Raw genomic sequence first — 27,565 nt, forward strand, 5'->3', positions numbered from 1 at the left:
GCAGAACAAGGCTAGCCAAACATTTGGAGGCAGTGTAGCTTACCTAAAACATATAGAAGAATATTTTTCAGCACTACAGGTAATAGTCTATATGGAACCATGTATTGTTGTGATAATGCAGTGGGATATTTTTTCACAGTATGAAATGCTGATCTCATGAGTCCATTGTTATGCTACATCACATTTAAATATTATAGAAGCTGATGCAGACTTGGTTCTTAATATACCTAATAGTAGGTAATCATTAATACTCCTTTAAAGGGTTGCTTATGGAACTTTTTGGAATGATCATACGTAACTTCATTATTATTATTATTATTATTATTATTATTATTATACACATCTGATTGGGTTTCCCCAGTCACTCTAGGCAGCTTCTAACAGATATAAGAACACGATAGCTGAAGCATTTTTAAATAACTATCATGTTTTATAGCGTTGTATCTTATATTTCAGAACAAAGAATTATAGTCGGGGCAAGGGGAAATCTTGCTCACAAAATCAACTGGCTAAACTCTGAAGGACAAGTTGTTTAGTTTCTAATTTTATGAACTGAACTAACCATTCTTCTTCATCACCATTTATAACACGAATGAAACAGATGTGTTCTGTTGAAAGACTGAAAAGAACAGATAGAAACAATGTGGGGTAACCATACAGGAACCCAAGAAGCTGCCTTATACTGAGTCAGACCATTGGCCCATGAAGCTCAGCATTGTCTACAATGACTGTGACTCTCCAGGGTCTTAAGTAGTGGGGACTCCCAGCCCAGGGATTGAACATTGGAACTTCTGCATGCAATGTAGACACTGTACTATAAAAGACCTGGAATCAGCCTACCTGAAAAACCATATTCTCCTAAACAACTGAAAACAGGCCCCCTGATTTCAACAGGTCTATTTTACACATGACTAAGATTGCAATCCTAACCCAATTCAATAGGATTTATTTCTGAGCAGACATTATTTGGATTGTGCCTTCGTTGCCAAAGATGTCAAGGTCAAAATGCAAGCAAGAATAAGAAAGGTTGATTCCCACACTGTAGATATTTTTTCCAATTTCCTTTAAAAGGTTGAGAGGAAAAATGGAAGATAATTTTTCTTCCCTCAATCCCACCACCAGCCTAAAATTGAGCCTGGTAAATTCAAAGCCAAAGCTAAATATGTGCAAGAAACACTCTCAAAATCATTGTCATCAAGGAAATGGGCCAAAAATACCTTATTGTTCAGTTTTACTAGCATGCTGACTTGCTGCATCCCTTCATTTCATTCCAAAACTCAAGTGATAACATCATATATCCTTATTACCAATTCCACAATCACCATCACACAATTTCATAGCTACCTTCCCACCGTAATTTATTAGTGTTAAATTATACTACATGGAGACCATATTCATGTGATAAATTGCACATATAAAGATTCCTTTAATACAGATGCATTAATCATGCTTTCCTTATACTAATCTATCTCTGTCCATGGCTACATTTCATTCTGAAGTTCTTGGAGACCTACTGCTTCCCAAAAACTGTAGCTGAAGAAGGCATATAACACTATTCTGTGTGGTGATGGTGGTTATGACACATCTTGGTGGTCCTGAAACCAAATGCCTTAGCAAAGATCTGCCAAAACTGTGTCTACACTTTAGAATGCTAGTAGAATTCCACATCTGCTTAATCCTGTGTGCAGAAGGATTGGCTCTCTCAATGTTTCTTGTTTCACTTTTATCCTATTCGGGCATCTGGTTTTGAAAGCATGAAGGGACTTGCAGGAATGCATGAAACTCAATGGTATACATGGCAGCCATAACCCCAGCCAACACATGACTGGTGTTAGTCTGATGAACCACTTAGGGTGAAAGAAAAATTCCATCCAGTTTGTATGGTAATGTGAACACACCTAATCTGTACTTCCCAAACCAATGAGTGAAACATTTTGATATTTACTCTTCTCCAGGTTTTCCAGTACACTTCTCCAACCAAAATATGTGTACAAAAATGTACATATTAGAGGAAAGTGCGCATTTTTTTAAAAAACCCATATATTAATAAAAAGAACACAATGAGAAATGCATTATATAAAGGATAATTGCTTGCAAAAATGTACATATTAGTCAAAATTGCACACCAAAATCTGCACACACAGGTACCCAATGTGGTACCCTCTGGATTTTGCTGTATCGATATTACGGTATTTTATGTTTTTGCGTATTCATACGTCATACAGCACCTGTTTAGAAATAGTTTCATAAAGAAATAAAATGTTGATGAATTTTCATGAGGACTTAAAAATAAATAAATTACCAAATCAATGTGGGCATGTGGCAAATTGAACTTGGTGTTCAAAAAATGAGAGAAACTGGTGGATTTGTTCACCCATACGGGTCTCTTCTATATGTGTATGGGTTCCAAGACAAGTTTCTGGCCCTGTGCTGCAAATTCTATGTATGTGGAAAGTACATAGTCAGTACCTATGGATACTGAATACCTGAATTGTGCTTATATTGCTTCCAGAAGTTGGGGGGGGGAGGCTGCAACTTCTCTGGCCTCAATTGTCACAAAAGTCTGGATTAACAGGAAATTGTAGTTTTTCTTTCGGAGGTCTAACAGCAGCTTTAAAGGGACTTTTATGATTGTGAAAAAGGAACAGGGGAAAATAAACAAATATCTTCCTTCCCAGTTAGATTGCCACTTATATTTGGAGCCTCTCTACAGTTGCATTATAGTGAAAACAAAAACATCAGGCCATCCAAGTGTGGCCCTCCTAGGTAACAGTTATCTAATAGGAACTGGAGGGGGTAATGTGGTACCCTCCAGATGTTGCTGGATTACAACTCCCATCTGCCCCTGCTTGCACCAATAATGGATAGAGATGAAGGAAGTTGTAATACAAAAGCATTGGGTTTGGGTGTGTGCACAATGTTGACTAACCCTATATCAAAGAGTAGAGTGCAAATGCTAGCATAAGCCTCTGCTCCTTACTTTGTTGGCTGGTTGATTAAATCCTTAGTCTTACCTCTTACTCCTTCCGGTGCAGCAACAAGCCGGTTTTTGCATTCCTAATAGGTCCAAAAGTCTGTAAAGGATGCAGGAAAGAAAGGAGGCCTTGCATAATACTTTCACATTGCAGTTGAGGTAACCGCCAATGCTATGGCTGCTGCGCCATGAGTTTTGAGATGATTCATTGGGCTGTAAGAAACCAAGAAATATCTCATCATCATCATCGATCATCATTATTTATCATAATTCTATCCCTCATCTTTCCTTCCATCCTACTATCCCTGTTATAGTCTTTGATAACCTGAATCTTGGATTCAGAAAATATAGAAAATATGGAACACACCACACACGTGTTATTTATTGCAGGTGTAATCTCCCAAATCCAGCTTCATTGAGACTTCCATTTAGTCAGTGGAGCTTGCGTAGGAGAAAGACTCATTGGATTGTCCCCTCTGAAAGTTGGACTTTTGAGGTACAGTCGTGATTGAAACCTTAAACTAGAAGAGTTTCGTTTAAAGCCCCCAATGGATTTGGTTCATTTAAAAAACAGCCACAAAGAAAATATACATTATTGAAATTTAGAGTATTAAAGACCAAAAAAAATCAAAGACATTTATCAAAGACATATTAAATTACATTTCTCTGGCTGGACTGTGCTTGTGAAGCCCCCTTAAAAGCAGTGAATACACTAATTAGCAGTTCAGTGGTGGACTGGATGGTCGGGTGCTGGGGACTAGTTCCCCACCATCCTGTTCCAAGCAGCAATAGGCATGATTACAGCTACCTTCAAAGGACAATCAAGGGAAAGGAGCATCACACACAGGTTCCTTATCCACCTCGAGAATGGAATATGAGGGTGCTATGGTAACACCAGGTATCTTCACATGTGCCCTTCCAGATAGGATGTGCATTGGCAACCCCACACATTTACACAGGCAATTCTGTAGGGAGTCACCAAGTATCTGGAACCAAGCTTCAGATATAGTTTTGCAGAATTTTATCAGTATATATAAATAGCCACTTCCTAACTTCTTGTAATATGTATCTAATCTACAGAAGTCTAAAGACCACAGGCTTGTTTGCATGTCACGCTAAGGGAAATTTAGCATGAATTCATGACCTGCCAAAGAGGAGACGCCACTTTACACATCTCTAGTCATTTTTCTGCAGTGCTGAGTGATGCCATGATTGGGGTTAGCATGTCAGCTGAGCATGAGTTTAACTATTCCAGCCACAAACAGTAAACAAAGAGCAAACCCCGCTTATGGCTTCTGGTTAGTCTGGAGAGAGTAAACCATGAACCCATGCCAAGCCATGGAGTGGTGTGGAGTTGCACAGCAAAAAACAACAACAGGAGAGTAGCAAAGCAATCACAATCTCCTCCCCAGGAGCCCACTTTTCAGGTACATGATGCATTCCTCCTAAGCCATGTTTTTGCTTAGTGTGATGTTCAAACCAGGTCTTTGTCATTGCTCCAATATGTTGACAGTTGACAGACATTTCACCAACACCTAGTCCGTGAATAGATCCATTTTGGGGGAGCGGGGTTGGGGATGGCACAGCTCCTGCTCTTATGGCACAGAGAATGCCTTTCCCATTGGCTCTTAAGACCTTCTGATGTGGTCCATCTTCAGATTCCATCCTATGAGAAGACTAAATAAATCTCCTTTAAAGCAGGTCCAGTGTTGTGGAACCATATAGCCTCCTTCCTGCAAACCTTCCCCCCAAAGTGGCGAAACCTTTAATATTACCGTATTTTTTGCTCTATAAGACTCACTTTTTCCTTCCTAAAAAGTAAGAGGAAATGTGTGTGCGTCTTATGGAGTGGATGCAGGCTGCGCAGCTATCACAGAAGCCAGAACTGCAAGAGGGATTGTTGCTTTCAGTGCTGTTCTGGCTTCTGAGATTCAGAATTTTTTTTTTCTTGTTTTCCTCCTCCAAAAACTAGGTGCGTCTTGTGGCCTGGTGCGCCTTATAGAGCGAAAAATATGGTAATTTCAAAGTGGAATATAAATGTTTTAAAATAGAAAACAAAGTGGCTACAGTGGCTGTTGCGGCTACTTCTGTTTCTGCTCCTTTGGCTACTACCACCACCGCTGCTGCAACTATGACTGTTTGTTTGTTTGTTTGTTTGTTTGTTTGTTTGTTTGTTTTTAGAAGCTGGCATGAGCCATGGACCACATGGAACATAGAACTGGTGCCCATACAAAGAGTTTATCAAGACAAGATGAGGGGTGAGGAAATGACAGGGATTGATCCAGGTGTGAAAATAGGATGGGTGGCCGTGGAGGTCAACAAACTCCAAAGGTTTCTATAATCACTTCAGTGTACTAAAATGTTTTTTGATAAACTTTGTAAAACAATGGGATAAGGATTTCTGTATCTACTGCAAAAGTTCCTCTTCTTGTGACATAAGCAATCTTTAATAATTAACGCATCCACCCCCATTGATGCTCTCTTTCTTTTTCTTCTTCTTTTTTTGAAAGGGGGGATTAATCATAGGGGTTTACAAAGAGCGCTTTGGTAGCTATCAAAGGGGATAGAAGATGTTACTGCATGACAGTCTGTAAAAACATGGTTTGCACCCCACTGTTTTAATCTTAAACCTGCTTACAGCTGTGTGAGAGTCCCTTGGAACGGCTGCTTATTCTGCAATATGGATAACTGACATCTGAAGATTGTTTCCCGGCAAGGAACGGATTCACTGCATGCAGCTAAATTCTGCATTGTCTGTGTTGCATATTCCACCTTACCCTTTCCCTCCTTTTGTAAATGCATAAAATATCAAATGTATCTGTGGCTCAGCTGTAACCAGGCATCTTAAGTGACAGCCCAGCAGGCAGAACAGCCTTTATTTGTCAATGAAAGCTAATGGCATAAATAGAGGCTGTCCCTCTCTCACCACCTTCTTCTGTAAAGAGAACTATAAGCCGCTGATTAATATGCAGTCCTATTAATTCTAGAGGCTCAGAGGGAGAGGAGGCTGAATGGGGAAAATTAATGACCTCCTGTCTGGGGTTTGCCCCTTACCTAAAAGGTGAACTAAAAATGATACTGTGAAAGGCAACAGAATTATTCAATATTTTATGCACAAAACAGTTGTCAAGACTTTGATCAAATTTAATTTTCATTCATCTCATTTAATTTGATTTCATTGCTGGCTGGCACCAGCCCAGATGTTTGCTGTTTCTACCCTTGTTACCATTATGTGACGACTAATTGAAAAACAAACATTTTCCTGTAGATTATGCAAAACCTACAGTTTCTACAAATGGTATGGCTGTGGTGTGGTTAATTTTTTTAAAAAGGAAACTTTTAAAATTCTGAATAAACACACCACACCCACTTGCACATGCCACAACCATTGTGATCTGGATTATGACGATATTTCAGATTACAAAGACATGTGCAAGGCGGAATTGGGAGGTGTCTTATCATCTGAAAGAGGTTGTTGAGCAGTGCTGGTGTCAATGGAACATCAGCATGTGTGGAGCAAAGTGCAGAGTGTGTACCAAAGTTATTTTCACCCTTTCCTTATTAGCAGCTTCCCACAGTGAACTTCACAAAGCAGTGTTTAAACTCCTTGGAGTTTAAAGCCCAATTTGCAAGGCTAGTATAGGAGTTAGGAATACTTTTTTAAAAGAACTACCTCCCTCTTTGCTTCCCCACTCCTCTCTTTCTGCACTATGCTGTCCATGAGGTTCCTTATCTGAAGTTCTCATGGGCTTAATTCAGTACAAAACATGTTCTTCTGTCTTTTCTGTCTGAGCAGTTTTCATTTTAATATTATCTCTCCTGTTGGTTATGAGCTCACTCTCAGCAGGAGACAATGCACTTGCCTGTTTTTTTTCTTTTTTCTTTTCCTTACCTCTCATTTCACTCTTCTGTCAGTGCTGGGTTATTAGTACACAGGACTAGGCATGTTGTTGTTGTTGTTGTTGTTGTTGTTGTTGTTGTTGTTAATTATTCAAAGCTTTTTGAAGTTTGTTTCACTGTTACCTCAGTGTTGGATGCATCACATAACTTACTTATTACACAAATTTCCCTCGGATCATAGGGTCTGTAATCACTTTAAATAAGTATTACATGCTTGTTCAAATTATTTATTTTTTAACCTGTACAATATATGTTCTATTTAATTATTATTTTTAAGAAATCTTGTATTTTTACTTTTCAAACACATTTCTTCATGTTATTCTACTTAGCAGTTGTATTCAGTCATAAAAGGCCACTTGGTATCAGAAAACTCATACATATTTGGCTTACATAAGTAATCTGCCCCTTTGTTAATGGTTTTTTTTATAAAAAATAACACCGTGCCATACACCAGGAATCAAAATTAGCATCTAAATGAGGATGTTTTAAACGCATGCCTAGGGATTGCAGTTTTCACCTTTTTTATAGTTTGCCATGTTAAATTATGTAAAATAGAAATGGTATTTTAGTATTTAATGAGCTAATGTAGACCTATCAAGCCTTCTTTCCTTTTCATCTCTTACTTTTTTATATTAAAAAAGTACAGACTCTGTAAACTGATTTTCAGGTATAGAACATGGATATGCTATGTTTGTAAAAAATGAAAAGACAACCATACCAAGCAATATAACTTTCTAAAAAGCTATGGAAGTAGTTGGCTGAAGTTTCAGCTGAAACAGAAAATTGCTTTACTATTAATCATTTACTTACAATACATTAAGAGGAACCATTTTTCATCAAATGAGTGTTTATTACTGTTACACTGAAATTGCCTCCCCATTTAATTATGGGAAAAGATTAAAATAACAAAATGTGTATAACTGTAGGGATGACAAATGAAATCTAGAAATGAGAGGTCTCCAGGCTGACAATATCCAATGAAAGTGACCTGTGATATAGAACATAAAGGACTCCACCTGTATCAAAAGTCACTGGCATGAGAGAGAGATCTTATATTCTGCTACCCTGGTCCTGAATACATTACTTGGAAGTAGCTTCCATTGAAATCAATGGAATTCATTGCCTAGACCACTTGTTTAGGATGCATTTAAAACCTGGTGGGTTATTGTTGTTGTTTTAAATTCCTCACCATAGGAGGCAACTCCTAGGGGCTGAGGGGGCTTCAGCCCCTCCCCCAATAAAACACCCCCCCCCAAGTTGATGGGCATTGCCATTCAAATGGTGTGTGTGTACGTCATGTGATCAATTATGTGGGACAGGGCTCCCCCCCCCAATATTTTATACAAGTTGGCATCCCTGTTCCTCTATTTCCATGGTAATTTAACTACTTCCCCTCTATAACTTCCAAGAGGAGAGGAATAGCCCTGTTGGTCTGTTTCAATGAGAACCACCAATGGTCTATAAAGATTTCTTCCCATATTATTATTTCTGTGGAGTACGATATTGTACTTATCCCATATTCCTGTGCAATGAATAGAGAATGCAGGGGTGCGTGTGTTTAAATGCCTCCCTAATGCATACCACGGTGCTTTACAAAAATGAAAAACAGCAGACTGTAGACAGAGGTGGGAATAAAGAGGCAAGGCAGAAGTAGCTGGGTGGAACTAGGACCACATTTTATTTACAAATATATGTACTCTGCAGAGGATGGTGACAGTGCAGGAAGCTAATCTTGTCTATACCAACTCACCTGTATTGAGCAAGCATGTCCCTGTTTATTGAGAGGTGCTGCCATTAGCCTCACCCCTTAAGAGCCACACATTCAGGTGAGAAGGGAGCTGCCGCCATTACTGGGACCCCACAACTAGAATCAAGTGATTCGGGTTGGATTCAGAGGCACTCAACATTCTGCTGTGGGTCCCACAGCAACAAGCTTCAGGAAACGCCTACTACCCACCAAGGGTGCACATGTCAACTCATTCTCAACCTATTAACCTTCCTATTAACCGCAGCTGTCTGCGGACAAACGCCAGCTCCCTCGGCCAGTAAAGCAAGATGAGCGCTGCAACCCCAGAGTCGTCCTTGACTGGACTTAACGGCCAGGGGTGCTTTTACCTTTACCTCCCTCCCTGTCATATGTGATCATTCAACCCAGTTAAAGCATACCTCAACCTATCCTCAATTACAGTAAAGAAAACACCTGTCCACAGGACTAGGCCAAAAATTCATCTAAAGGCCAGCACAGAATGCAAGTGAAGGTAGTGACCTGGCTTCCCAACATTGCATATCACTGCCAGTTACCTAGAGGGGGAAGGGAAGGGCAGTGGGGAAGTTAGTGTGGTGCAGGTGTAGCTACAGAGCCAATCTGATACTGCTGTGTTTGCACTCCACCAAACTCCTCATTGCCTCAACTCTCCCTCTCCATCACCGGAAGTGACATACAGTACTGAGAAGTCAGGTGCAGTAGTTCCACGCTGTCCCACCAGGTGTTATTAGTAAGCAGCTTCCAAAATTCTGAAGAGGCTGAAAGAGGAATAATGTGGGTTTAAATATCTTCATGGTTCCTCCTCTCTCAGTGATGTTGTATCTTCATGCGCCTGCACACCTATGTCCCCTACGCAGCCAATCCTTCCTCATCCAGGGCAAAAGGAGTGGTCTGATTTGAAGGGCATAGTTCTCTAGCAGGCCCAATTCCATAAGGGATTTCATTTTCTAAGGCCCCATCTACACTATAAATTTAAAGCAGTATCATACCACTTTAATCTGTCTTGCCTTTCCCCAAAGAATCCTGGAATTTGTAGTTTGATAAGGATGCTGAGAATTGTTAGAAGACCTGATTCCTCACACATTGTTACAATTCCCAGAGTTCCCTGAGAGGAAGGATTGATTGCTAAACCACAAAGAAAGTTGCAACTTTGTGAAGGGAATAGGGGTCTCTTAACCACTCTCAGCATCCGTAACAAACCACAGATCCCAGAATTCTTTTGGGGAAACCATGACTGTTTAAAGCAATATGATACTGCTTTAAATGAAGAGCAGTGATGGGGGTAAACATGTTATCTTTAAAGGCTGGGCTAATACACTAAATTAATATGGATTGATAAAATAGTATTTATATTCCCAACGTAAGATGACCTAATTTGGCATGATGTGTGTGTGTTAAAAAATGTTGCATTACCTGAACCTCAGAGTTTGAATGGGGAAAGAATATGAGTAATTTTAGGGAATAACTGGTTCATATGGGGATGATCACAAAGAATTCTTTAGAATCCAGCAGCCACTTCCATTCTTAAGTGGGCCCTCCAATGATATGTGTGAAAGTATACATGCACTGAAATGCTTTGCTAACTAAATAAAGCCTTGTGTCCATTAGGGATTTCAACCTTGTGTGACTTTGGCTACCTGCCAGATCTTTAAAAGAATGCATTGCAGTGCCAGTACACAGTGTAGCATTCACTAGAATTACCAAGACAATATCCTGAGTATCAATACCAATTCTAACTACCTAACTTTGCAGGATTCTTACGGCCTAATTTTCAGGAGAAATTATAATGGCTCCACAGTGGTAAAACAGTCTGTCAGAGGGTGATTAAGTTGCCCTCTGTCCAACCAATGCCCTACTTTCTCCATCCATTTATGTGGCAGTAACATTTTTTTTGCTGTGACACTGGAAGGCAGCAATTACCAAAAGTGGCTGTCCTTGACAATAGCACCCAACTCACCATGTCCTACAATGTCATAGAGGGAATGATGCTATATCTCTGTGTGTGTGGCAAGGGAACATTATGCTTCAATCTAAAGAGTGATTGATTAGTGGACTTTAGGTTTAGATTATTTGGCTACGATGAGCACCATTATCACAGAAATACTTCTTTGTTCACTCAGAGGTGCAATCCAGACTAACTGGAATTCCTTTTTGCTCTTGCTTCCCAAACAATAGGACCTGCTCCTCATTCGATAGGAAAAAGAAGAGTACCTCTCCCATTGGAACCACCTACAGTATTATAACCCCATTGCCTCTCAAGCCCTGGAGAATGTGTACAGTTTGTTGATTCCCTGGTGTTCCTTTCTAGCTGTTCAAGCTAACAGACGTATATCCTACTTCCTTCTAATATCCTCTGAACTGTTTCTATGACAGCTGTGGGGAGGTGGAAGTGGGCCTTCTAGTTTCCTCATCCCCATTTTCTGCTTTCCTACTTCATTTTCTTCTGTCTTGGACGGAGGCACTGGTGAACCAAGCTCTGCCACACCATCACTTAACAAATTACAACCGCGTTCATGAATTTTACTGGATATGGATCTTAACTGTATACTGAAGTCTTAAGTGGACTGGAAGGATATTTCTTCACCACAAGGGTTAGTCAGGGTAATCTAGAGCTAAAAAAATATTGAGAAGATGGAACTGAATCACCCTCTAGATCAGGGCATTCCAACTTTTCATACCAAGTGAGCCACAAGAGTACTTCAACACAGAACCTATGGGCTACACACTACTTTGTTAGGGGTGGGGAGCTAAGCCAAAATTCCATGCCCCAGCCCTCACACTGCCTTCCCAAAGTTGGGTTAGCAAGGCACTGGGCTTTGAGAAGACATGAGGGCTCTGACGGGGTCCTAAAGCCCTTCCACCTCCTTCCCAAAGCTGGGAAACTGCTTACTAGGCTTTGAGAAGGAGAAGGGTGGACTCAAGGACCCTGTCAGAGCATTCATGACTCCTTCCCAAAGCCCAGTGCCTCACTCATTGGGCTTTGGGAAGGCAGTGCAAGGGCTAGGGGGAGGATCAAAAGTTACTGAGGGTGCCAAAAAACCCTTTGAGGGTCATGCATTGAACCGCCCTACGATAAATGAAACAGAAGCCATTGCTAGTCCCACTGACCAATATTGTTCCCATTTACTGCAGTTTAATATTATCCTGCTTCTTTATATATATATATATATATATATATTTATTAAAAATTTTAAACATAAATGCAGAAATAAAAAACAATGAAACATATATCATAACATATTTTCTTAGCTTCATTGGACTCCCTCACGTCTCCCGCTCCCACTTGCATCATTGTCAATTCTTACCCGCTATTTATCATCTTGTTTACATTCTTATATCCCATTCATTTAAAATATAATCTAATAATCCTCCCAAAGGTTTATGTTTTTTCCTCAATCTCACTTGTCATCCTAATTCCATCTAGTTTAGTGGTGCTCAATTATTTATGATCTAGCATCCTTCTTAACATTCAACCAAATTACGATGCTTTTTTAAATAAATCTTAAATTTCTTCCAGTCTTCTTCAACCTTCTCTTCTCCCAGGTCTCGGATTCTGCCGGTCATCTCGGCTAGTTCCATATAGTCTATCAGCTGCATCTGCCACTCTTCCAGTGTGGGTAGATCTTGGGTTTTCCAGTGCTTAGCGATAAGTATCCTTGCTGCTGTTGTTGCATACATAAAAAATGTTCGGTCCTTCCTTAACACCTTCTGGCCGACAATACCCAAAAGGAAGGCCTCTGGTTTCTTAGTGAAGGTATACTTAAATACCTTTTTCAGCTCATTATATATCATTTCCCAGAAAGCCTTCACTCTAGGGCAAGTCCACCAGAGGTGAAAGAATGTTCCTTCATTTTCTTTACATTTCCAACATTTATTATCAGACAAATGGTATATTTTGGCAAGTTTAACTGGGGTCATGTACCATCTATATATCATTTTCATTACATTTTCCTTCAAAGCATTACATGCAGTGAAGTTCAACCCAATGGTCCACAACCTTTCCCAGTCCTCAAACATAATGTTGTGCCCAATGTCCTGTGCCCACTTTATCATAGCCGATTTAACCATTTCATCTTGTGTATTCCATTTTAACAGCAAGTTATACATTCTTGAAAGTACCTTAGTCTTAGGCTCTAACAGTTCTGTTTCCAACTTCGATTTCTCCACCTGGAACCCTAACTTTTTGTCATTTTTAAAGACTTCTTTAATCTGAGCGTAGTGTAGCCAGTCTCGCACTTTATCCTTCATTTTCTCCAAACTCTGCAATTTCCAATTGTCTCCATCTTTTTCTAGTATTTCCCAATATTTTGGCCATTTGGCCTCCATATTGGGTCTTTTTCGGGCCTTAGCTTCCAGCAGTGAAAGCCACCTTGGAGTTTTATTTTCCAATAAGTCTTTATATTTTGTCCAGACATTAAACACTGCTTTTCTGACAATATGATTCTTAAAGGCCTTATTGATCTTAACCTTGTCATACCATAAGTATGCATGCCAACCAAAAGCATTGTTAAAACCTTCCAGATCCAGAACGTCAGTGTCCTCGAGAAGTAGCCAGTCTTTTAGCCAGCAGAAAGCTGCGGCCTCATAGTACAACTTTAGGTCTGGCAGGGCAAAGCCCCCTCTTTCTTTCGCATCAGTTAATATCTTAAACTTAATTCTGGGCTTTTTGCCCTGCCAGACAAACTTAGAGATGTCTCTCTGCCACTTCCGGAAGCACTCTGTCTTGTCCACAATCTGTAGTGTTTGAAACAAAAACATTTTTGGCAATACATTCATCTTAATAGCAGCAATTCGGCCTAACAAAGAAAGTTTCAATTTTGTCCAACTGTCTAAGTCTCTTTTAATTTCAGACCAACATTTTTCATAGTTATCCTTCAAAAGACTCAGATTTTTTGCTGTTATGTTTACCCCTAGGTACTTTACTTTTTTAACCACAGTTAGTTCTGTCTCTCTCTGAAACCGTTCTGACTCTGTATCTGTCAATTTTTTTCCCAGCACCTTAGTTTTCTGTTTGTTTAATTTGAATCCCGCCACCCGACCAAAATCTTGAATCAATTGTAGCACTCTTTTCGTACTAGATTCTGGCTCCTGCAGGGTCAAAACTAGGTCATCTGCAAAAGCTTTAAGTTTGTATTGTTTTGCTCCGACCTGGATTCCTTCCACCAACCGGTCCCCTCTGATCATGTTCAAGAGCACCTCCAGAACCGAAATAAATAGCAGAGGGGAAATGGGGCAGCCTTGTCGTGTTCCTTTTTCAATTTTAAACTCTTCTGTAACCACATTGTTAACTATCAATTTAGCTTTTTGTTCTGAATATATTGCATCAGTCCCATTCTCAAAACCCCGTCCCACTCCCATTTCTTTTAAATTTCCCTTCATAAATTTCCAAGAGATATTGTCAAAGGCCTTCTCCGCATCTATAAAAATTAACACTGCTTTTGTATTTATGTCTGTTTGCAAAAGTTCCAAAATGTCAATGATATTCCTTGTGTTAGCAAACAAGTGTCTACCTGAGAGAAAGCCTGCCTGGTCTTTATGAATTACTTCATTTAATACTTTTTTGAGTCTACTTGCCAAAACGTCTGCAAATATTTTGTAATCCACATTTAAAAGGGAGATGAGATGATAGTTCTTAAGTTGTGTCTTTTCAGCTTCCGATTTTGGTATCAATGTGATAAAAGCTTCTTTCCACGATTCCGGCGCCTTCTTCCCCTCCATAATTTCATTGCTGACCTCCATCAGTGGTTGTATCAGATAGTCTTTTAATGTCTTGTAGTACTTGGAGGTCAGCCCATCTGGCCCTGGGGATTTGCCCAATTGCATATTCTGAATGGCTTGTTCAATCTCTTGTCGTGTTATTTTGCAATTCAGGATTGATCTATTTTCTTGTGACAATTTTGTTAGTCCATTTTTTTCCAAAAATTGTTTAATCTCAACCTCATTTTGTGGCCCTTGAGTATATAATCTTTTGAAATATCTCTGGAAGCACTTTCTGATCTCCACAGGGTTCTGAATATTTCTTCCTTCAATTTCTAAATTTGTAACTGTATTTAGTTTTTGTCTCCTCTTCAACTGCCAAGCTAGCAGTTTCCCACATTTATTTGCCGATTCAAAAGTTTTTTGCTTCATTAATTTAATCTTCCACTCTATTTCCTGGTTTATCAATTTAGAATATTGTGCTTGATGAAGTTTGATTTCTCTCAGGGTCGGCTGTGACTTCGGATTTGATCTTAACTTCTTCTCCAATTCTTTGATTTTCTCCAATATCTTGTCTTTCCTCTCATTTTGTCTCCTTTTCTTTACAGCATTCTGTTGTATCAAGAACCCCCTCATTACAGCCTTACTTGCGTCCCAGATAGTTCTTTTTTCCACCGTAGTGTTCATGTTTATCTCAAAATAGTCCTTCAAGGCTTTTTGGGTCTTCTCAACAATCTCCTGATCTCTAAACAAATTGTCATTCTTCTTCCATCTAAAGGAACCGGTTGGTAGTAGTGTCATGTCCATCTTCATTGCATTATGGTCGGAGCAGGTCTTTGGGCAGATTTCCACCTTTCTGACCTTGGGTGCCAGACCTCTAGTTATCCATATTTGGTCGATTCTTGTCCAAGTCAGAGAAAAATGTTCCCTCTCTTCCCAAGGGGTTCTTCGTTCTCCAAATGTCAATTAAGTCCATATTGTCTGTCATTTCAAAAAAAGTCTTTGGTAGTCTGCCGTCCTTTGTAACATTTTGGCTTTGTGACTTATCCATGTTAGTTGATACGACCCCGTTCATATCTCCCATCATAATGATGTTGTCATAGTCCAGATAATCCAGCATTGTCTCATGCAACTTCTTGTAAAATTCCGATTTCCCTTCATTTAGTGCATAAATTCCTAATAACAAAATCTTCTCTCCTCGATGTTGTATCTCAATTGCTAAAATTCTTCCATGTTCATCTTTAAATAAGAATTTGGGTGACAGGCTCTCTTTTGCATATATCACCACGCCTCTCTTCTTTACTCTGTCCGAAGATATAAATTCCTGGCCAAGTCTTTTGTTTATTAACACTTTTCTGTGGAGCCTAGTCACATGTGTTTCTTGTAGGCAAATGATATCCAATTGTTCCTTTTTTAATATGTGAAAAATTTTCCTCCTTTTTTCCGGGATGTTACAGCCATTTATATTCCAACTCAAGAGTTGCAGAGACATCCTGAATTAATCTGATTATTTTCCTGGGGGTGGTGTCTTGTTCACTGAATCTTCAGGTTCCGAGGGTGCAGGTACCGCTGGTGCTCCAGGCCCAGAGGGTAATTCAATTCCCTTTTGAAGGTCCTCTCCGTATGCAGTCAAAAATTTATCTCTGTCTTCCAATGTTCTGATTTTAACCTTCTTCCCTCTAAAAGTGAAAGATACTCCTTGGGGAAATTCCCACCTGAAGATAATTGAGTTGCTCCTCAACAATTTGACCAGTCCAAGATAGTCAGATCTAAGATCCAACAGTTGTTTAGGGATGTCCTTGTAAATTTCAATTCTTCTGTCCGAAATGTCCAGTGACTTTCCGTAGTGTAGGCCCAAAATCTTATCCCTTTCCTCCTTTGATCTCAATGTTATCAAACAGTCTCTGGGCTTCTCTTTCTTTACAAGTCTTCCAAGCCTGAAGGCTGATACGATTTTAAAGTCCTTTTCCTCTAAATTCCAAAACTTGGAAAACTCTTTAGTCAGGAACTCAGCTAAGTTGCCTTCTTCCGCTTCTGGTATCGACCTTATCCTAAGGTTGCTCTCCCGGTTCCGCAGTTCTATCATGGAGAGGTAGGTCTGGTGTTCACCTACTTGTTTGCTGAGTGGTCTTACCTCTCGTTCCAAATTTCCCAGTCTTCGGCTAGTATCCTCAGCCAATTTCCGATTTTCTGCCGTGGCCTCCGTCAGTTCTCCAATTGCTTGTACGTTCTGTGATACTTGTCCAGTTAATCTATTTAAACATTCTGTGTTTTGATCAATTTTAGCTGTTTGCTCATCAGCTTTCTTATCCAGAGATTCTACTCTCTTGTCCAAAGATTCCAGTTTTTCGTAGATTTTCTCTAAAATAGAAGCAGTTGCTCCTGAGGCCATATTTTCCAGTTGTAATTGCTCAGTTTCTCCCTCCCCTGCTTGTGGCCGAGAAGCAGCTTCTTCTTCTGAAGGCAGAGTAGGTACAGATGATCTGCGTGCCTGAGAGGCTGCGGTTAAAGTTGTTAAAGTTGTTTGTCTAGTTTTTGGTCCCTTTTTTCTTGCGCCACTCATTCCAGAGTTATCTAAAAGTCAAGGTCAAGCTGAGTTGTTCCCATGAGAAAACAACAGCCCAGATGGTAACAGTCAAACAGGAGGCCAGGAAAGGAAAGTAAAATAATGTCACTGCTGTAAATCCCGAATCCTCTAGGGGGAGCTTAAAATGTCTTTAGGGAAAAGATCAATTCTGGTAAAATTGCTAAAATCAAGTTTAAAGTCCAGGAACCTTCAATAGCAGGTTTTAAGCAGAGTTAGTATTAACAGCCACATTGTTTCAAACAGTGCAAACTGGTATTTCAAATGATGCTTCAAAGTAGCAAGTCCAAACTCCCTCAGAATGTTGCAATTTTTAATTCAAAGTAACCAAATCTGCAGACTGACAGCTCAGTCACTCAGGCAGCTCCAGAGCCTGGGTTTCTTACTCAAATTATATTTCCGATAGAAGAAAGGTATCACGATGCAAGTAAAGAGCATAAAATCAAGTGCTTAAAGTCCTTATTTTGCTTACAAGAAAGTTCAGCGGTTGCTCAGATCGATTAGATTAAAAATTCTTTGTTTGCCTCCACTCCTCCAGCTCTTTGCTTTGAAGTTCAGTGACAGCGGAAGACGGACTTCCTGTTTTACGTCGCTCCGCTTTCAGCCAAATTCAATTTTTAGTCTCAAATTTTGTAAAGTCCTCTTTACTCACGGATTGTTGCTTTTCCAAATCAGAAGTTTCAGGAAAAGAGGTCAGCGCTCACCGGCAGCAGCAGCGCGGCTTCACTCCGTAGCTTGCGAAACGACCCACAGCGCCGCTACCCCCTCCCCGCTCCGGAGCCCCTTACGGGGTTCCTTCAACGTTTCAGGGGTTGCTTCTGGCGCCCGCCGGGTCCCGAGACCACAGGCTTTTGCTGCCTGTGGGTTTCCAACGTGGGTCTCCGCTTCGCTGTAGCGGACGACCCGTTTCCCACGGAGCTTCCTCTTCACAGAAGGAAGAGGACCGCCATTGCCGTTCGCGCCGCCTCCTGCTTCTTGAGGGGCAACCATGTTGACTATTGTGGCAAAAGCAGGAAAGTGTCTTGTTGCACATTACAAGACTAATAAATCTATGGTAGCAGTCTCACAGGCCAGAGCCCACTTTGTCACATACTCATCATCTACTGTGATGCTAGGTCCTTTCACACATCTGACAAAGTGACTTAAGTTTTCTGTGGGTCAGAGCACACTAACAACCTGGTATCTAGTCAATATGATTAAACTTACTAACATCATAAGAGAGGGAAAACATTTATACAGAAATGGAGTCTATTTCATTATTGGAATAATAAGATGCAGGACAAAGTTCAGCTGCATGCTTTATTAAGAATCTGACAACCTTTTTTCTCTTGATTTTTGTTCTTTTAAAAACATTTCCCCTCTTCATTCCTCCCTTTTTGAAGAACATAAAAGAATGAATCAATTGTGCTGTTCTTATGTTCACTTATATTTTCCATAATATTTTGATTTACTTCTACATTGAATCTCTTTGCTAGCGTTAGTCGTGGATTAAGATTTATACACAATGACTTTCAGTTATTGTTAAGTGATTATGTGGTTAAGACAAGTGCTGCAAACAATAGATTGTACTCCATCAAGATCACTAGAGGGTCTCAATCAGTGCTGAATTCGCCTAATAATGTAAAGTTAGTGCACTGCAGTCAGAATGATTAACGGTTAGGTGATATGCAGTTCAAGGTGTGTGTGCCTAGGGCCATTGCTTGTTAGGAAATGGAAGGAAAACCAGCTAATGACAATCTCAACAGGAGACAATCTCAGGGAAGAAACTGAACTTTGAATTTTATATCTAAGTCTGCATTTCCAAGTCTACTTTATTGCAAATTGATTGGTTGCCATAAGCTCCAATTCCAGAAAGTAACTTGGTCCGAGTTATTCTGTCACACTGTCTTATGCATTTAATCTGCACTTATTGATGCCTCTTGTGCAACTGCTGCAAATGTTTTAGAAAAGGACTGATTTTACTTATGTTTTAAAATGTAGTTTTTATTATTTTTTATGAACATTTTAGGTTTTGTTTTGTAAAATGCTTAGATATCTTCTTGTTGTAGTAACAATATATAACTAGTAAGCAGTATATAACTTATGTTAAACAAAAAATAAACCTACCATGATCTGCTTTCTCCTCACTGACAGATTAATACAAGAAGTTTGAAGTATGCATCTATGACACCCATTTTGTAGGTCAGCAGAAGGCACACCCTTATGCAGCTAAACAATGATGGCTATCACATAGGTAGGGAAGGTGCACCTCCAGATTTTTTAATTGGGGAGAACCTTTTTCAGCCAGAAGACTGCTTACCTTCATGGGCAACCCTTGTGGGACCACATACTGAGGAAGGTGGAACAATGGATGTGATTCTTACTTCTGTAAATTAGGATACATTGCATCCATGCAAATGTAAGAGGTTTCTATACCACCATCCACAAACACATATTGATAATATAGTTCATCATCCTCTTGTCAGGCAAGCAAAAGGGACTCTCATAGTTCCAGGAGGCAATACAGCCAGTCAATTCCCCCCCCCCCAGGTTAGAAAAAAACCCCAGTTTACTTAAACAGCTAAAATTTCCAGTCCTTCACAGAACTGGCAGAGATCTGAGACAAGCATCTAAAAATTAAAACATTTCCTTCCCAAGCCATCAGTGTATCTGATTCCTACCCAAGACTCAACCTTGGAACTACACTTTGATCCTTTCCATTTATCAAATGTTCTGCCCTCAGCAGCACTGGATGCACTGCACTGGGTATCTTTTCCATGCTGCTCTAATAATGGAATGAGTCCAAAACAGAGCTAAGGTGGTATTTTCCAAAAGACACCTTACGGGGGGTGGGGTGGAAATGAGACCTTCTTTCTTTAGCCCTTCCATCACCCCACAAAATGAAAACCACATTGCAGAGTTTTCTTCATATATCCTCCAACACATTTTGTGGTGGCCACCATACTATTACCACCACCACTCATCTCCCCGTACACCATGCCCTGGAAAAAGACTAGGTCCATGTCATTGTGGAGCATGAATAATACTGGGTGCCACAAAAAGGAAGAAACTCTGCTATTGCTGCCATTGACAAACTGTTAGAAAATTACTCCTCCCCCTTGGAGAAACTTGGTAACATGGTCCCCGCATCAGCTTCTCTGTCCGCAAATAGGGTGGAGAATTTTGAGAGTCCATTTGCACACTGCTCCAGTCAGAGGTCCCATGGGTGAAGTCATCAATGTAGCTTCTTCCTATGCCTATTGCAACTCTGGAAACTGGACAAGTGTTGGCATGGGAGGAGGCGCATTGTTGGCTCATCTCACATGAACATGAGATTAGAAAAAGCACACACTGCAGCAGTTCCCACACCCAGTGCTCTTTTTGTGATGGCACTCACCGGCAAAGAGTATTTTTTTTTTTTTGGCAGCCATGTTGTGCTGATCCACCTTTGCATCTGCAATGCTACTTCCTACTGCCCCCCCCCCCAAAAAAACCACCACCTTTCAGAACACGTCTTCTTTCTCCAGCATTAGCAATTAGCATTCAATAAAGTTTCTCAGGACTCTTGAGTCTCCTAATCTTGATCAGATAGCCAAGATTGCCTCATTTGAAGATTATGGCATTTAATGGCAAAGCCATCGTTTCCCTTATCACTATGCGACACCTTTATTTATCTCAAAACCACCTTATTATTCCAAGTGTATTTTTAAACCCATTGTGCTGATATAAGAGCAGTCAATCAGTAATTAAAAAGGGCAGACCAGCCTGATCTCTTACTAGTATTGAGTACATTTTGGCAGAACGGTCTAAACAAATGTTTATAGCAAAACACTGTGAAGTATGCTATGGATGGTTAATGGGGAAAATTATTCTCAATGTTTTAAATAATGGTGTTCCTAAGTGAACCCAAAGTTATTTAGACATTCAAGGCACATGACAGAAAGTGGGTTGATGAATCTAGGCCCCCACTATTATCTATATATATTTCCTAGACTTTTTGGTAAGCATTTTGTTTGCATGTAGTCACTGTACATCCAGTCTGCAGAGTGTCTGTAGATAAGGGTGTAGGCATATGTCCCTGTATTTGGATGCAAGCCCACTTGCCCACTTAATTAGTTCTGCATATTCTTTGTCTCTGGGGCAGTTACAAATAGTTTGATAGCCTCTCCTCTTTAGTTTCCATGGAATCAGGAAACAGGAAGGAATGCAGAGATGTAATTGGAGCAAACAAGAGAGATAAGCTAGTGAAGAAGACATGGGAGATCCTGCTTTACCAACATTCACTAAGCGAAAATCCACACAAGGAACTAAAACATTGTAAGAACTGCAGGTGAGAGTACTGTCTCATCTAATACAACGCTATAGAGGTGTGCATCATTTAATTATAACAATAGTTACATACCGTCCACACATATAAAATATCAAGGTGGTGAACAACAATATATGCAAATTAAACAAAACAAAACATGTTGTTGTTGTATGTGTCCGACTCTTCGAGACCCCATGGACCAGAGCATGCCAGGCACTCCTGTCTTCAAACAAGACATAGGATACAATAATACCATAAAATAATTATAAAAATGCTTGGCTCATATTTTTTAAAAAATAACAAATAACTGAAGAGGCCTGTCAGCATTTAAAAAATCATTAAGAGATGTCTGGCAGCAATAAGGATGACTGCCAGATGTAGGCACCTGCTCCTAGGGGTCAAGGCACTTTCAGGGGGCAATTTTTTTAAGGGGGCTGGTCCCTCTCAGTGTCTAGAGGATATTCATCTCTGCCCCCTGGCTCCTCACAACACCACACGTGTGACATTAGGACGTCACATTAGGCCCCCTCTATCATCATGAGAAGTTGGCACTTCTGCTGCCAGATCTCTGGGAGAACCAGTGACACTAAATGCCTGACTTCTAAGTTGAAGCTGGTCAGACTTTGAAACATGGAGGACAACTACCAGCAGTCCTCTGGATGATTGGATACAGGAACCCAGGTGGTTTTTAAGGTATCAAGGACACAAATTGTTCAGGGCTTTGTACATTGAACTTAGCATATGGGAAGGCAGTGCAGATGTTTTAAGTGGCTCTATCACATGACCATTATCTAACTACAAAGTATGCACAATTTTTCTTTTAGGTCTATAGATTTTAACCTCATGTGAAAATGTATGTAGATAGAGCTGGTTAATCGACTAAAACTCATTTGATTGTTCAACTAAGACAGGAGTTTGCATCAGACCATCTCAGTACTTATCTACACCAGCAACAACCAATGTGATGTCCTTCAGATCCCAGCAACCCTGGTCATTGACCATGCTGGCTGGGCCTGGTGGAAGTTGCAGTCCAAAAACATATGGAGGGCACTGCATTGGCTACTCCTAATCTACTATAACTGGCAGCCACTCCCCATGGTTTTCAGCCAAGCCTTTCATAGCCCTAGCTAAAGATGTCACAAATTAAGCATGGAACGTTTTGCATGCAAAGTATGCACTTTGTCACTGAGCTACAGCTTCTTCCCACCTAATATTTACAGTAAAAATGCCAGTGATTTTTTTTAATGGCCCATGATGATGCAAAATATTTTTAAAATAGTACCACAGCCCATTCGCAGCACTGCATTTGTGAGTTTGACAGCTTAATGCCACTCTGGTGTAAACTGAGCTATAAGTGTGCTCATAGAATAAGCACTGCCCTTTTCACAAACTGTTTGCATAATATGTTTTACAATAAAATGGTCACAACCCTTGTGTGTGCAGTAGAATCAACATAAATTTGGTGATTTTCAGAGGAGACGGAGATTAAATTCACAGTGTTGCAGCAAGATTCAGTTCAAACAGATTCTAATCACAACAGGGCGCTGATTTGCAGCTCTAATTTCATTTCAATAAGCAATTAGTTCTGCAAAGACAGAAAGGGACACAGTGTCAATCCTCAGGGCAGTCAGAGGTCATACTGGCAAGGTACCAAATATTAAGTTACTTGGCAGGAATCTCCATGTTTCTCCATAGGGTATTCAGAACATCCAAACTTATTACCTTGAAATCAGGGCAAGGTAAGCAATTTTTGAGTTATGCTCCACTCTTTTAATTCCACCCCAATTTCTTAAAGTGAAATGGTTAGAAATTCACAGCAGCAGAGCTGACTGGCTTAGAAGAAGTTGCCAACAAGTGTAAAATTGCACACTCCCTTAAAGTTAAAACAGGCCCATCAGTTTCTCCCTGAGTTACTGCTGTGACCATCTACTGGAAATGTGTTTGCTGGTTAATTTGTCGGCATTGTACTCCCAACAAAAAAAGCATCTTTTTATTGGCAGGTGCAGACAAAGCTTGCAAAAGCTAGAAACACACACAAAAAGACTCCATAAAAAAGAAAGATGGCCTTGCTGAGATGGCTGTTCTCTGTGATTTTCTGTAATAGACTTCAGTTTGCCATGAAATTAAATTTATAGTATACCTGCTAGACATGAAGGGCCTGATTTATCCTCTGTATAATTCCATTGAACTCACTGGACTTACACCAGAATTTGGAACAGAGACTCCAGCTAAGCTTTGCTACTCCTTGATTTGACATTAAAGGCAGCATTTTCATGGGAGGCCATTTCCAGGCAAAGAAAAGGGTACGTGAATGATTTACAGGATGCCTTTTCATAAAAATGGAAATAATGCATATATGCCATCACTAAGGGAAACTGTTAATGAGAAACAGCACAAACCCCAAATAACTATTTTCTCTTTAATTCAAAAACATGTAATATCAAATACGTTGCCTCTCTGGGTGGTACGTGCTTTTTATTTGAAATGACTTGAATTTTTAAAGTAACATATTTTTAAGAAACTCTAAGAAATATGATTTCACAATCGCATTACACTATTGCACTGGGGTCTTTAAAAAAGACTAGTTAGTAACAATAGCATTATAAATAGTTTAACAGGAAGAGAACAAGCCCAGGTCTCAGACTCATGCACTCCCCTCCCCTCCTCCTCCAATGTAACCATTAAAAAATAGCAAGTTTTTCTTCCAATTACATATAATCATGGTTTAGCATTAGGTCCAAATCCTAAACTGTGGTAAACTATGGTTTGTTGAAAGAACCCAAATTCATAAACCGGTTGTCTTGTTTCAAATAAATCATAATTCAGATTAACCATAGTTTGCTGGGTTTGGATGACACAACAAGCTCTGGTCATTATGGAAGAGAAATGAAAGCCAAATTACACCGGCATAAAACAGTTTTTGGGTGGTATTCAATGCTAGTCCTCCTCAGAGTAGACCCACTAACGTTAATACATATGACTATCTAAGGTCCATTCATTTCAATGGATGTACTATGAGTAGGACTTAGCTGAATAGTACCCATAAATTTGTGATACAGATTTATCCACCTCAGTTCATGACTACTTGGGGGTATTTAGTGTGTGTGTTCCCAGCACTGAGCAATTGGGACAGATTAGGGATTCTGTTGGTTTACCACCTGCCTTACTGCCCAGCAGTCTCCCTGCCTGAGCTGGTCTCAAAAGCAGTGTTGCTTCCAGACTGCTGATTTGGGGGGATTTTAACATCCATGCCAATGTGAGTGGTTACGGGGTGGCTCAGAACTTCATGGGGCTGTACCAGCATGTCATTGGCCTAATGCATGTGGCAGACCACACTCTGGACCTTGTTATCTCAACTGGGCAGGAAGAGGGTGATCTAAAAGTGGGAGATATTGACAACAGTCCCTTGTGATGGTCAGATCACCTCCTATTGAGATTTAGGCTTTCAGCATTTTTTCCCCTCGGCAGAGGTGGGAGACCCATTAGGATGGTATGCCGTTGGAGGCTGATGGCTCTGGGGATTTTTCAGCTGATATGACTGGTGCCCCTGTCAAAGCTTTGGCCAATCTCTGGAACATCCAAATGGCTCAGGCTGCTGGCACAATCACTGTTGAGTACCCTCTCATGCTTTCTGGAGCCCGTTTGGCTCCCTGGTATACTCCAGAGCTTAGGGAAAGGCTACAAGCCATGAAATGGCTTGAACAACTCAGTGGGAATATTTGGAATTTTGGAGTCTGTTGTCAACAATATGTTGATGGCACAGAGCTCCACTTCTCCTTTACACCTGCAGGTGTAGCAGTGGATGTGCTGGATGGTTGTCTGGATGAGAGCCAAAAAACTGAAGCTCAATCCAAATAAGACTAAAACACTGTTAGTAGGTGGTTCCCTAGACCAGATAGATGTGAGTGTCCTGATCTCTTGGCTTACCTGGCAGCAGGTCCCACTGGTATATACACTAGGTCAAGTCCAAAATCCAACAGTCAGTAAACACAGTCCAGCATCAAACCTGAAGCAGAGTCCCACTGAGGTCCTGGAGCATCCCAGCCAAGGACTATCTACATGGGCAGTTGAACAAACACAGCATCTCAGCTCTGTTTCCTTTTTATACCTTGCATGTTGATTGCATCATTTGGGCTCAATGAGGTAGGTGATGCTCACCTGTTCAGAGCCTACTCCAGGTAAGGAATCACATACTAGGTTGTGGGCCCTTGTCTGCCTCCACCTTCTAGAGTGTACCTCCTGCTGCTCCCTACAGCTCAGGACCTCAATAGCTCAAGGACCACCTCTCCCCATCTGAACCAACCTGAACACTGCAATCAGCATCTGAGGCCCTTCTTCATGTGCTTCCTCCATGAGAGGTCCAGAGGGTGGTACTCCCCACTTTAATCCCCACTTCTAGAATGCTCTCCACAGGGGGACTATCCTGGAGCTTTAATTACATATATTTAGTCGGCAGGCAAAAACACTCCTCTTAATTAGCCTTTGGCTAATTAAACAATCTACAGCCATTTAATTTTTTTGGGGGGTATTGTTCTCGTTTGTTACTATGTTGTGCATTTTGTGTTTATATATTGTAAACTGCCCTGTGTTCCTTGGATGAAGGGCAGTACAGAAATTTAATAAATACATACATAAATAAAACACTTCAATTCTTCAAAACAAAGTCAGATCAACACACATGGAGAAAAACAACAAAGAATACACTAGTTTATCTATATTCTGTTCCTGGGGTCACATTTCTACATTCTATTACATAGCTGTGTTTCCTAGACAATGGTTCATTATGCATTCACACTGTTGAGGTTGCCTTGATTTTGTATCTGTTTGAAAGTGTGAGCGAGTGTATGTGTACACGTGATCAAGCCTAGGTCCCCTCAGAAGTGTGAGATTCACAGCTTAGGCATAGTCAATTATATGTCAAAACTGGAATAGGATAATAACATGTAGACCATAGATTCTTCTACTTGACTCTATGGGCAGAATCCAGTGTAGCACTTCTACAATATGGCTTCCATTTCTTATCCACCTCCCTACAACAACCTACACTTCTCCTTATCTGCTTCAGAAGGTTCCCCAACCCTCTAGAACAGATATCGGGGGTGCACCAGGAGCTTCAGGGGATAGGAGAGGAAGATGAAATCTCATTGTGTGAGCAGTGGTTTATTCTATTCGTGCATGGACACCATTGGATACAGTATCAATTTATTACATGCCATGCTCTGTGATAACCACCAGTACCATATCAGAAGAACGCCAAAACAAAGATATGTGCCAGATTATTGTGCCAGCTTATATTAAAATGTTCCGCAATCATCATTAGATTGTTCTCAATTTCCCTGATCCAACTGCAGTCACTCTTTTGCAAGCGCATGACAAGTTACAAAACTAGCTACATTGACTAGAATGTTGGTGGGGATCTGTGAGGTGGACAGATGACACTGACAACACCAGGTTTACACCCACAATTCCAGCTCTAACAAATTTGACACATCAGGAAGTTCACGACTGCATCTGGATTTCCTAAGCCAAATCCACAATTCTATTAACATACTCTGGACAGAACACTATGATTGTGACCAAATATACTTCACAAAATGTAAAGACTATAAGAAATGCAATGTCAATCGTTTTCTTAAACATAGAGATTTTAGATAAAAAACAACAAATTCTCTATTTGCTTTCTTTTGGGTGGAAATAGGCTGCATCCAGTCCAATTGAGAAAATGACTGGAGGAGGGGGGAAGTTGTTTTTTTAAAAAAAAATAAAATCTTGCCCCCTGTAATAGATTTCTCTCCCCCACCCTCCCGGCTTTCTGTTCAGTTCTCTGTATGAATAACAAGAATGGCAGCCATTTTCTCCCAGCTCAACATCAAAACCCCTTTCATCTGCTGTCTAAATGCAAACAAAGCAAACCTTCCACCAGGCCTTTCTTTCCAGATAAATTAAAACTCTCATGTCCTGGGGCCTAAATCAAGCCTACAGGCCTTCCCTAGATAAATCCTTTCTCAACCTGAAATCTTCTTGCTACACGTGCTCCTTGTAAGATAATTTTGCAGGAGCTAATCAATAATGCAACAGTAAATTGCATTTAAATAAACATTAGCAGTCCTCTTAATGAATAAAATCTCATCTGCAATTTGTCAAAGTCAGAAGTGCTGGACTCTTTTGATATTCATTAGAATATTGAAAATTAGAGCTTTGACAGGCTTTATGTACACTGCAATTATGTGGTTTTTTTCTGAGACACATGGGTGTGCTTTATTTTCACAAGAAGTATTGAATAAAAACAGTGGTATACACAAAGAGTTTGAGACATCTAAGTCATATTCTTGATAGCAGTGTGTGTGGTTTGCCTTT

General features: G+C 40.2%; 1 long non-coding RNA gene across 3 annotated transcripts in view; it reads right to left on the reverse strand.

The window, feature by feature from the left end:
• Positions 1–27,565, reverse strand: part of LOC307220680 — a 267,382-nt gene that overhangs the window by 185,859 nt on the left and 53,958 nt on the right. For all 3 annotated transcript variants that reach the window (XR_013841032.1, XR_013841033.1, XR_013841034.1), the window contains exon 2: positions 3,015–3,187. This is a non-coding gene — a long non-coding RNA (uncharacterized lncRNA). The remainder of the gene's footprint in view (positions 1–3,014; positions 3,188–27,565) is intronic.

The sequence above is a fragment of the Podarcis cretensis genome (assembly GCF_951804945.1).
Source record: "Podarcis cretensis genome assembly, chromosome: 7".
Classification (NCBI taxonomy): Eukaryota; Metazoa; Chordata; class Lepidosauria; order Squamata; family Lacertidae; genus Podarcis; species Podarcis cretensis.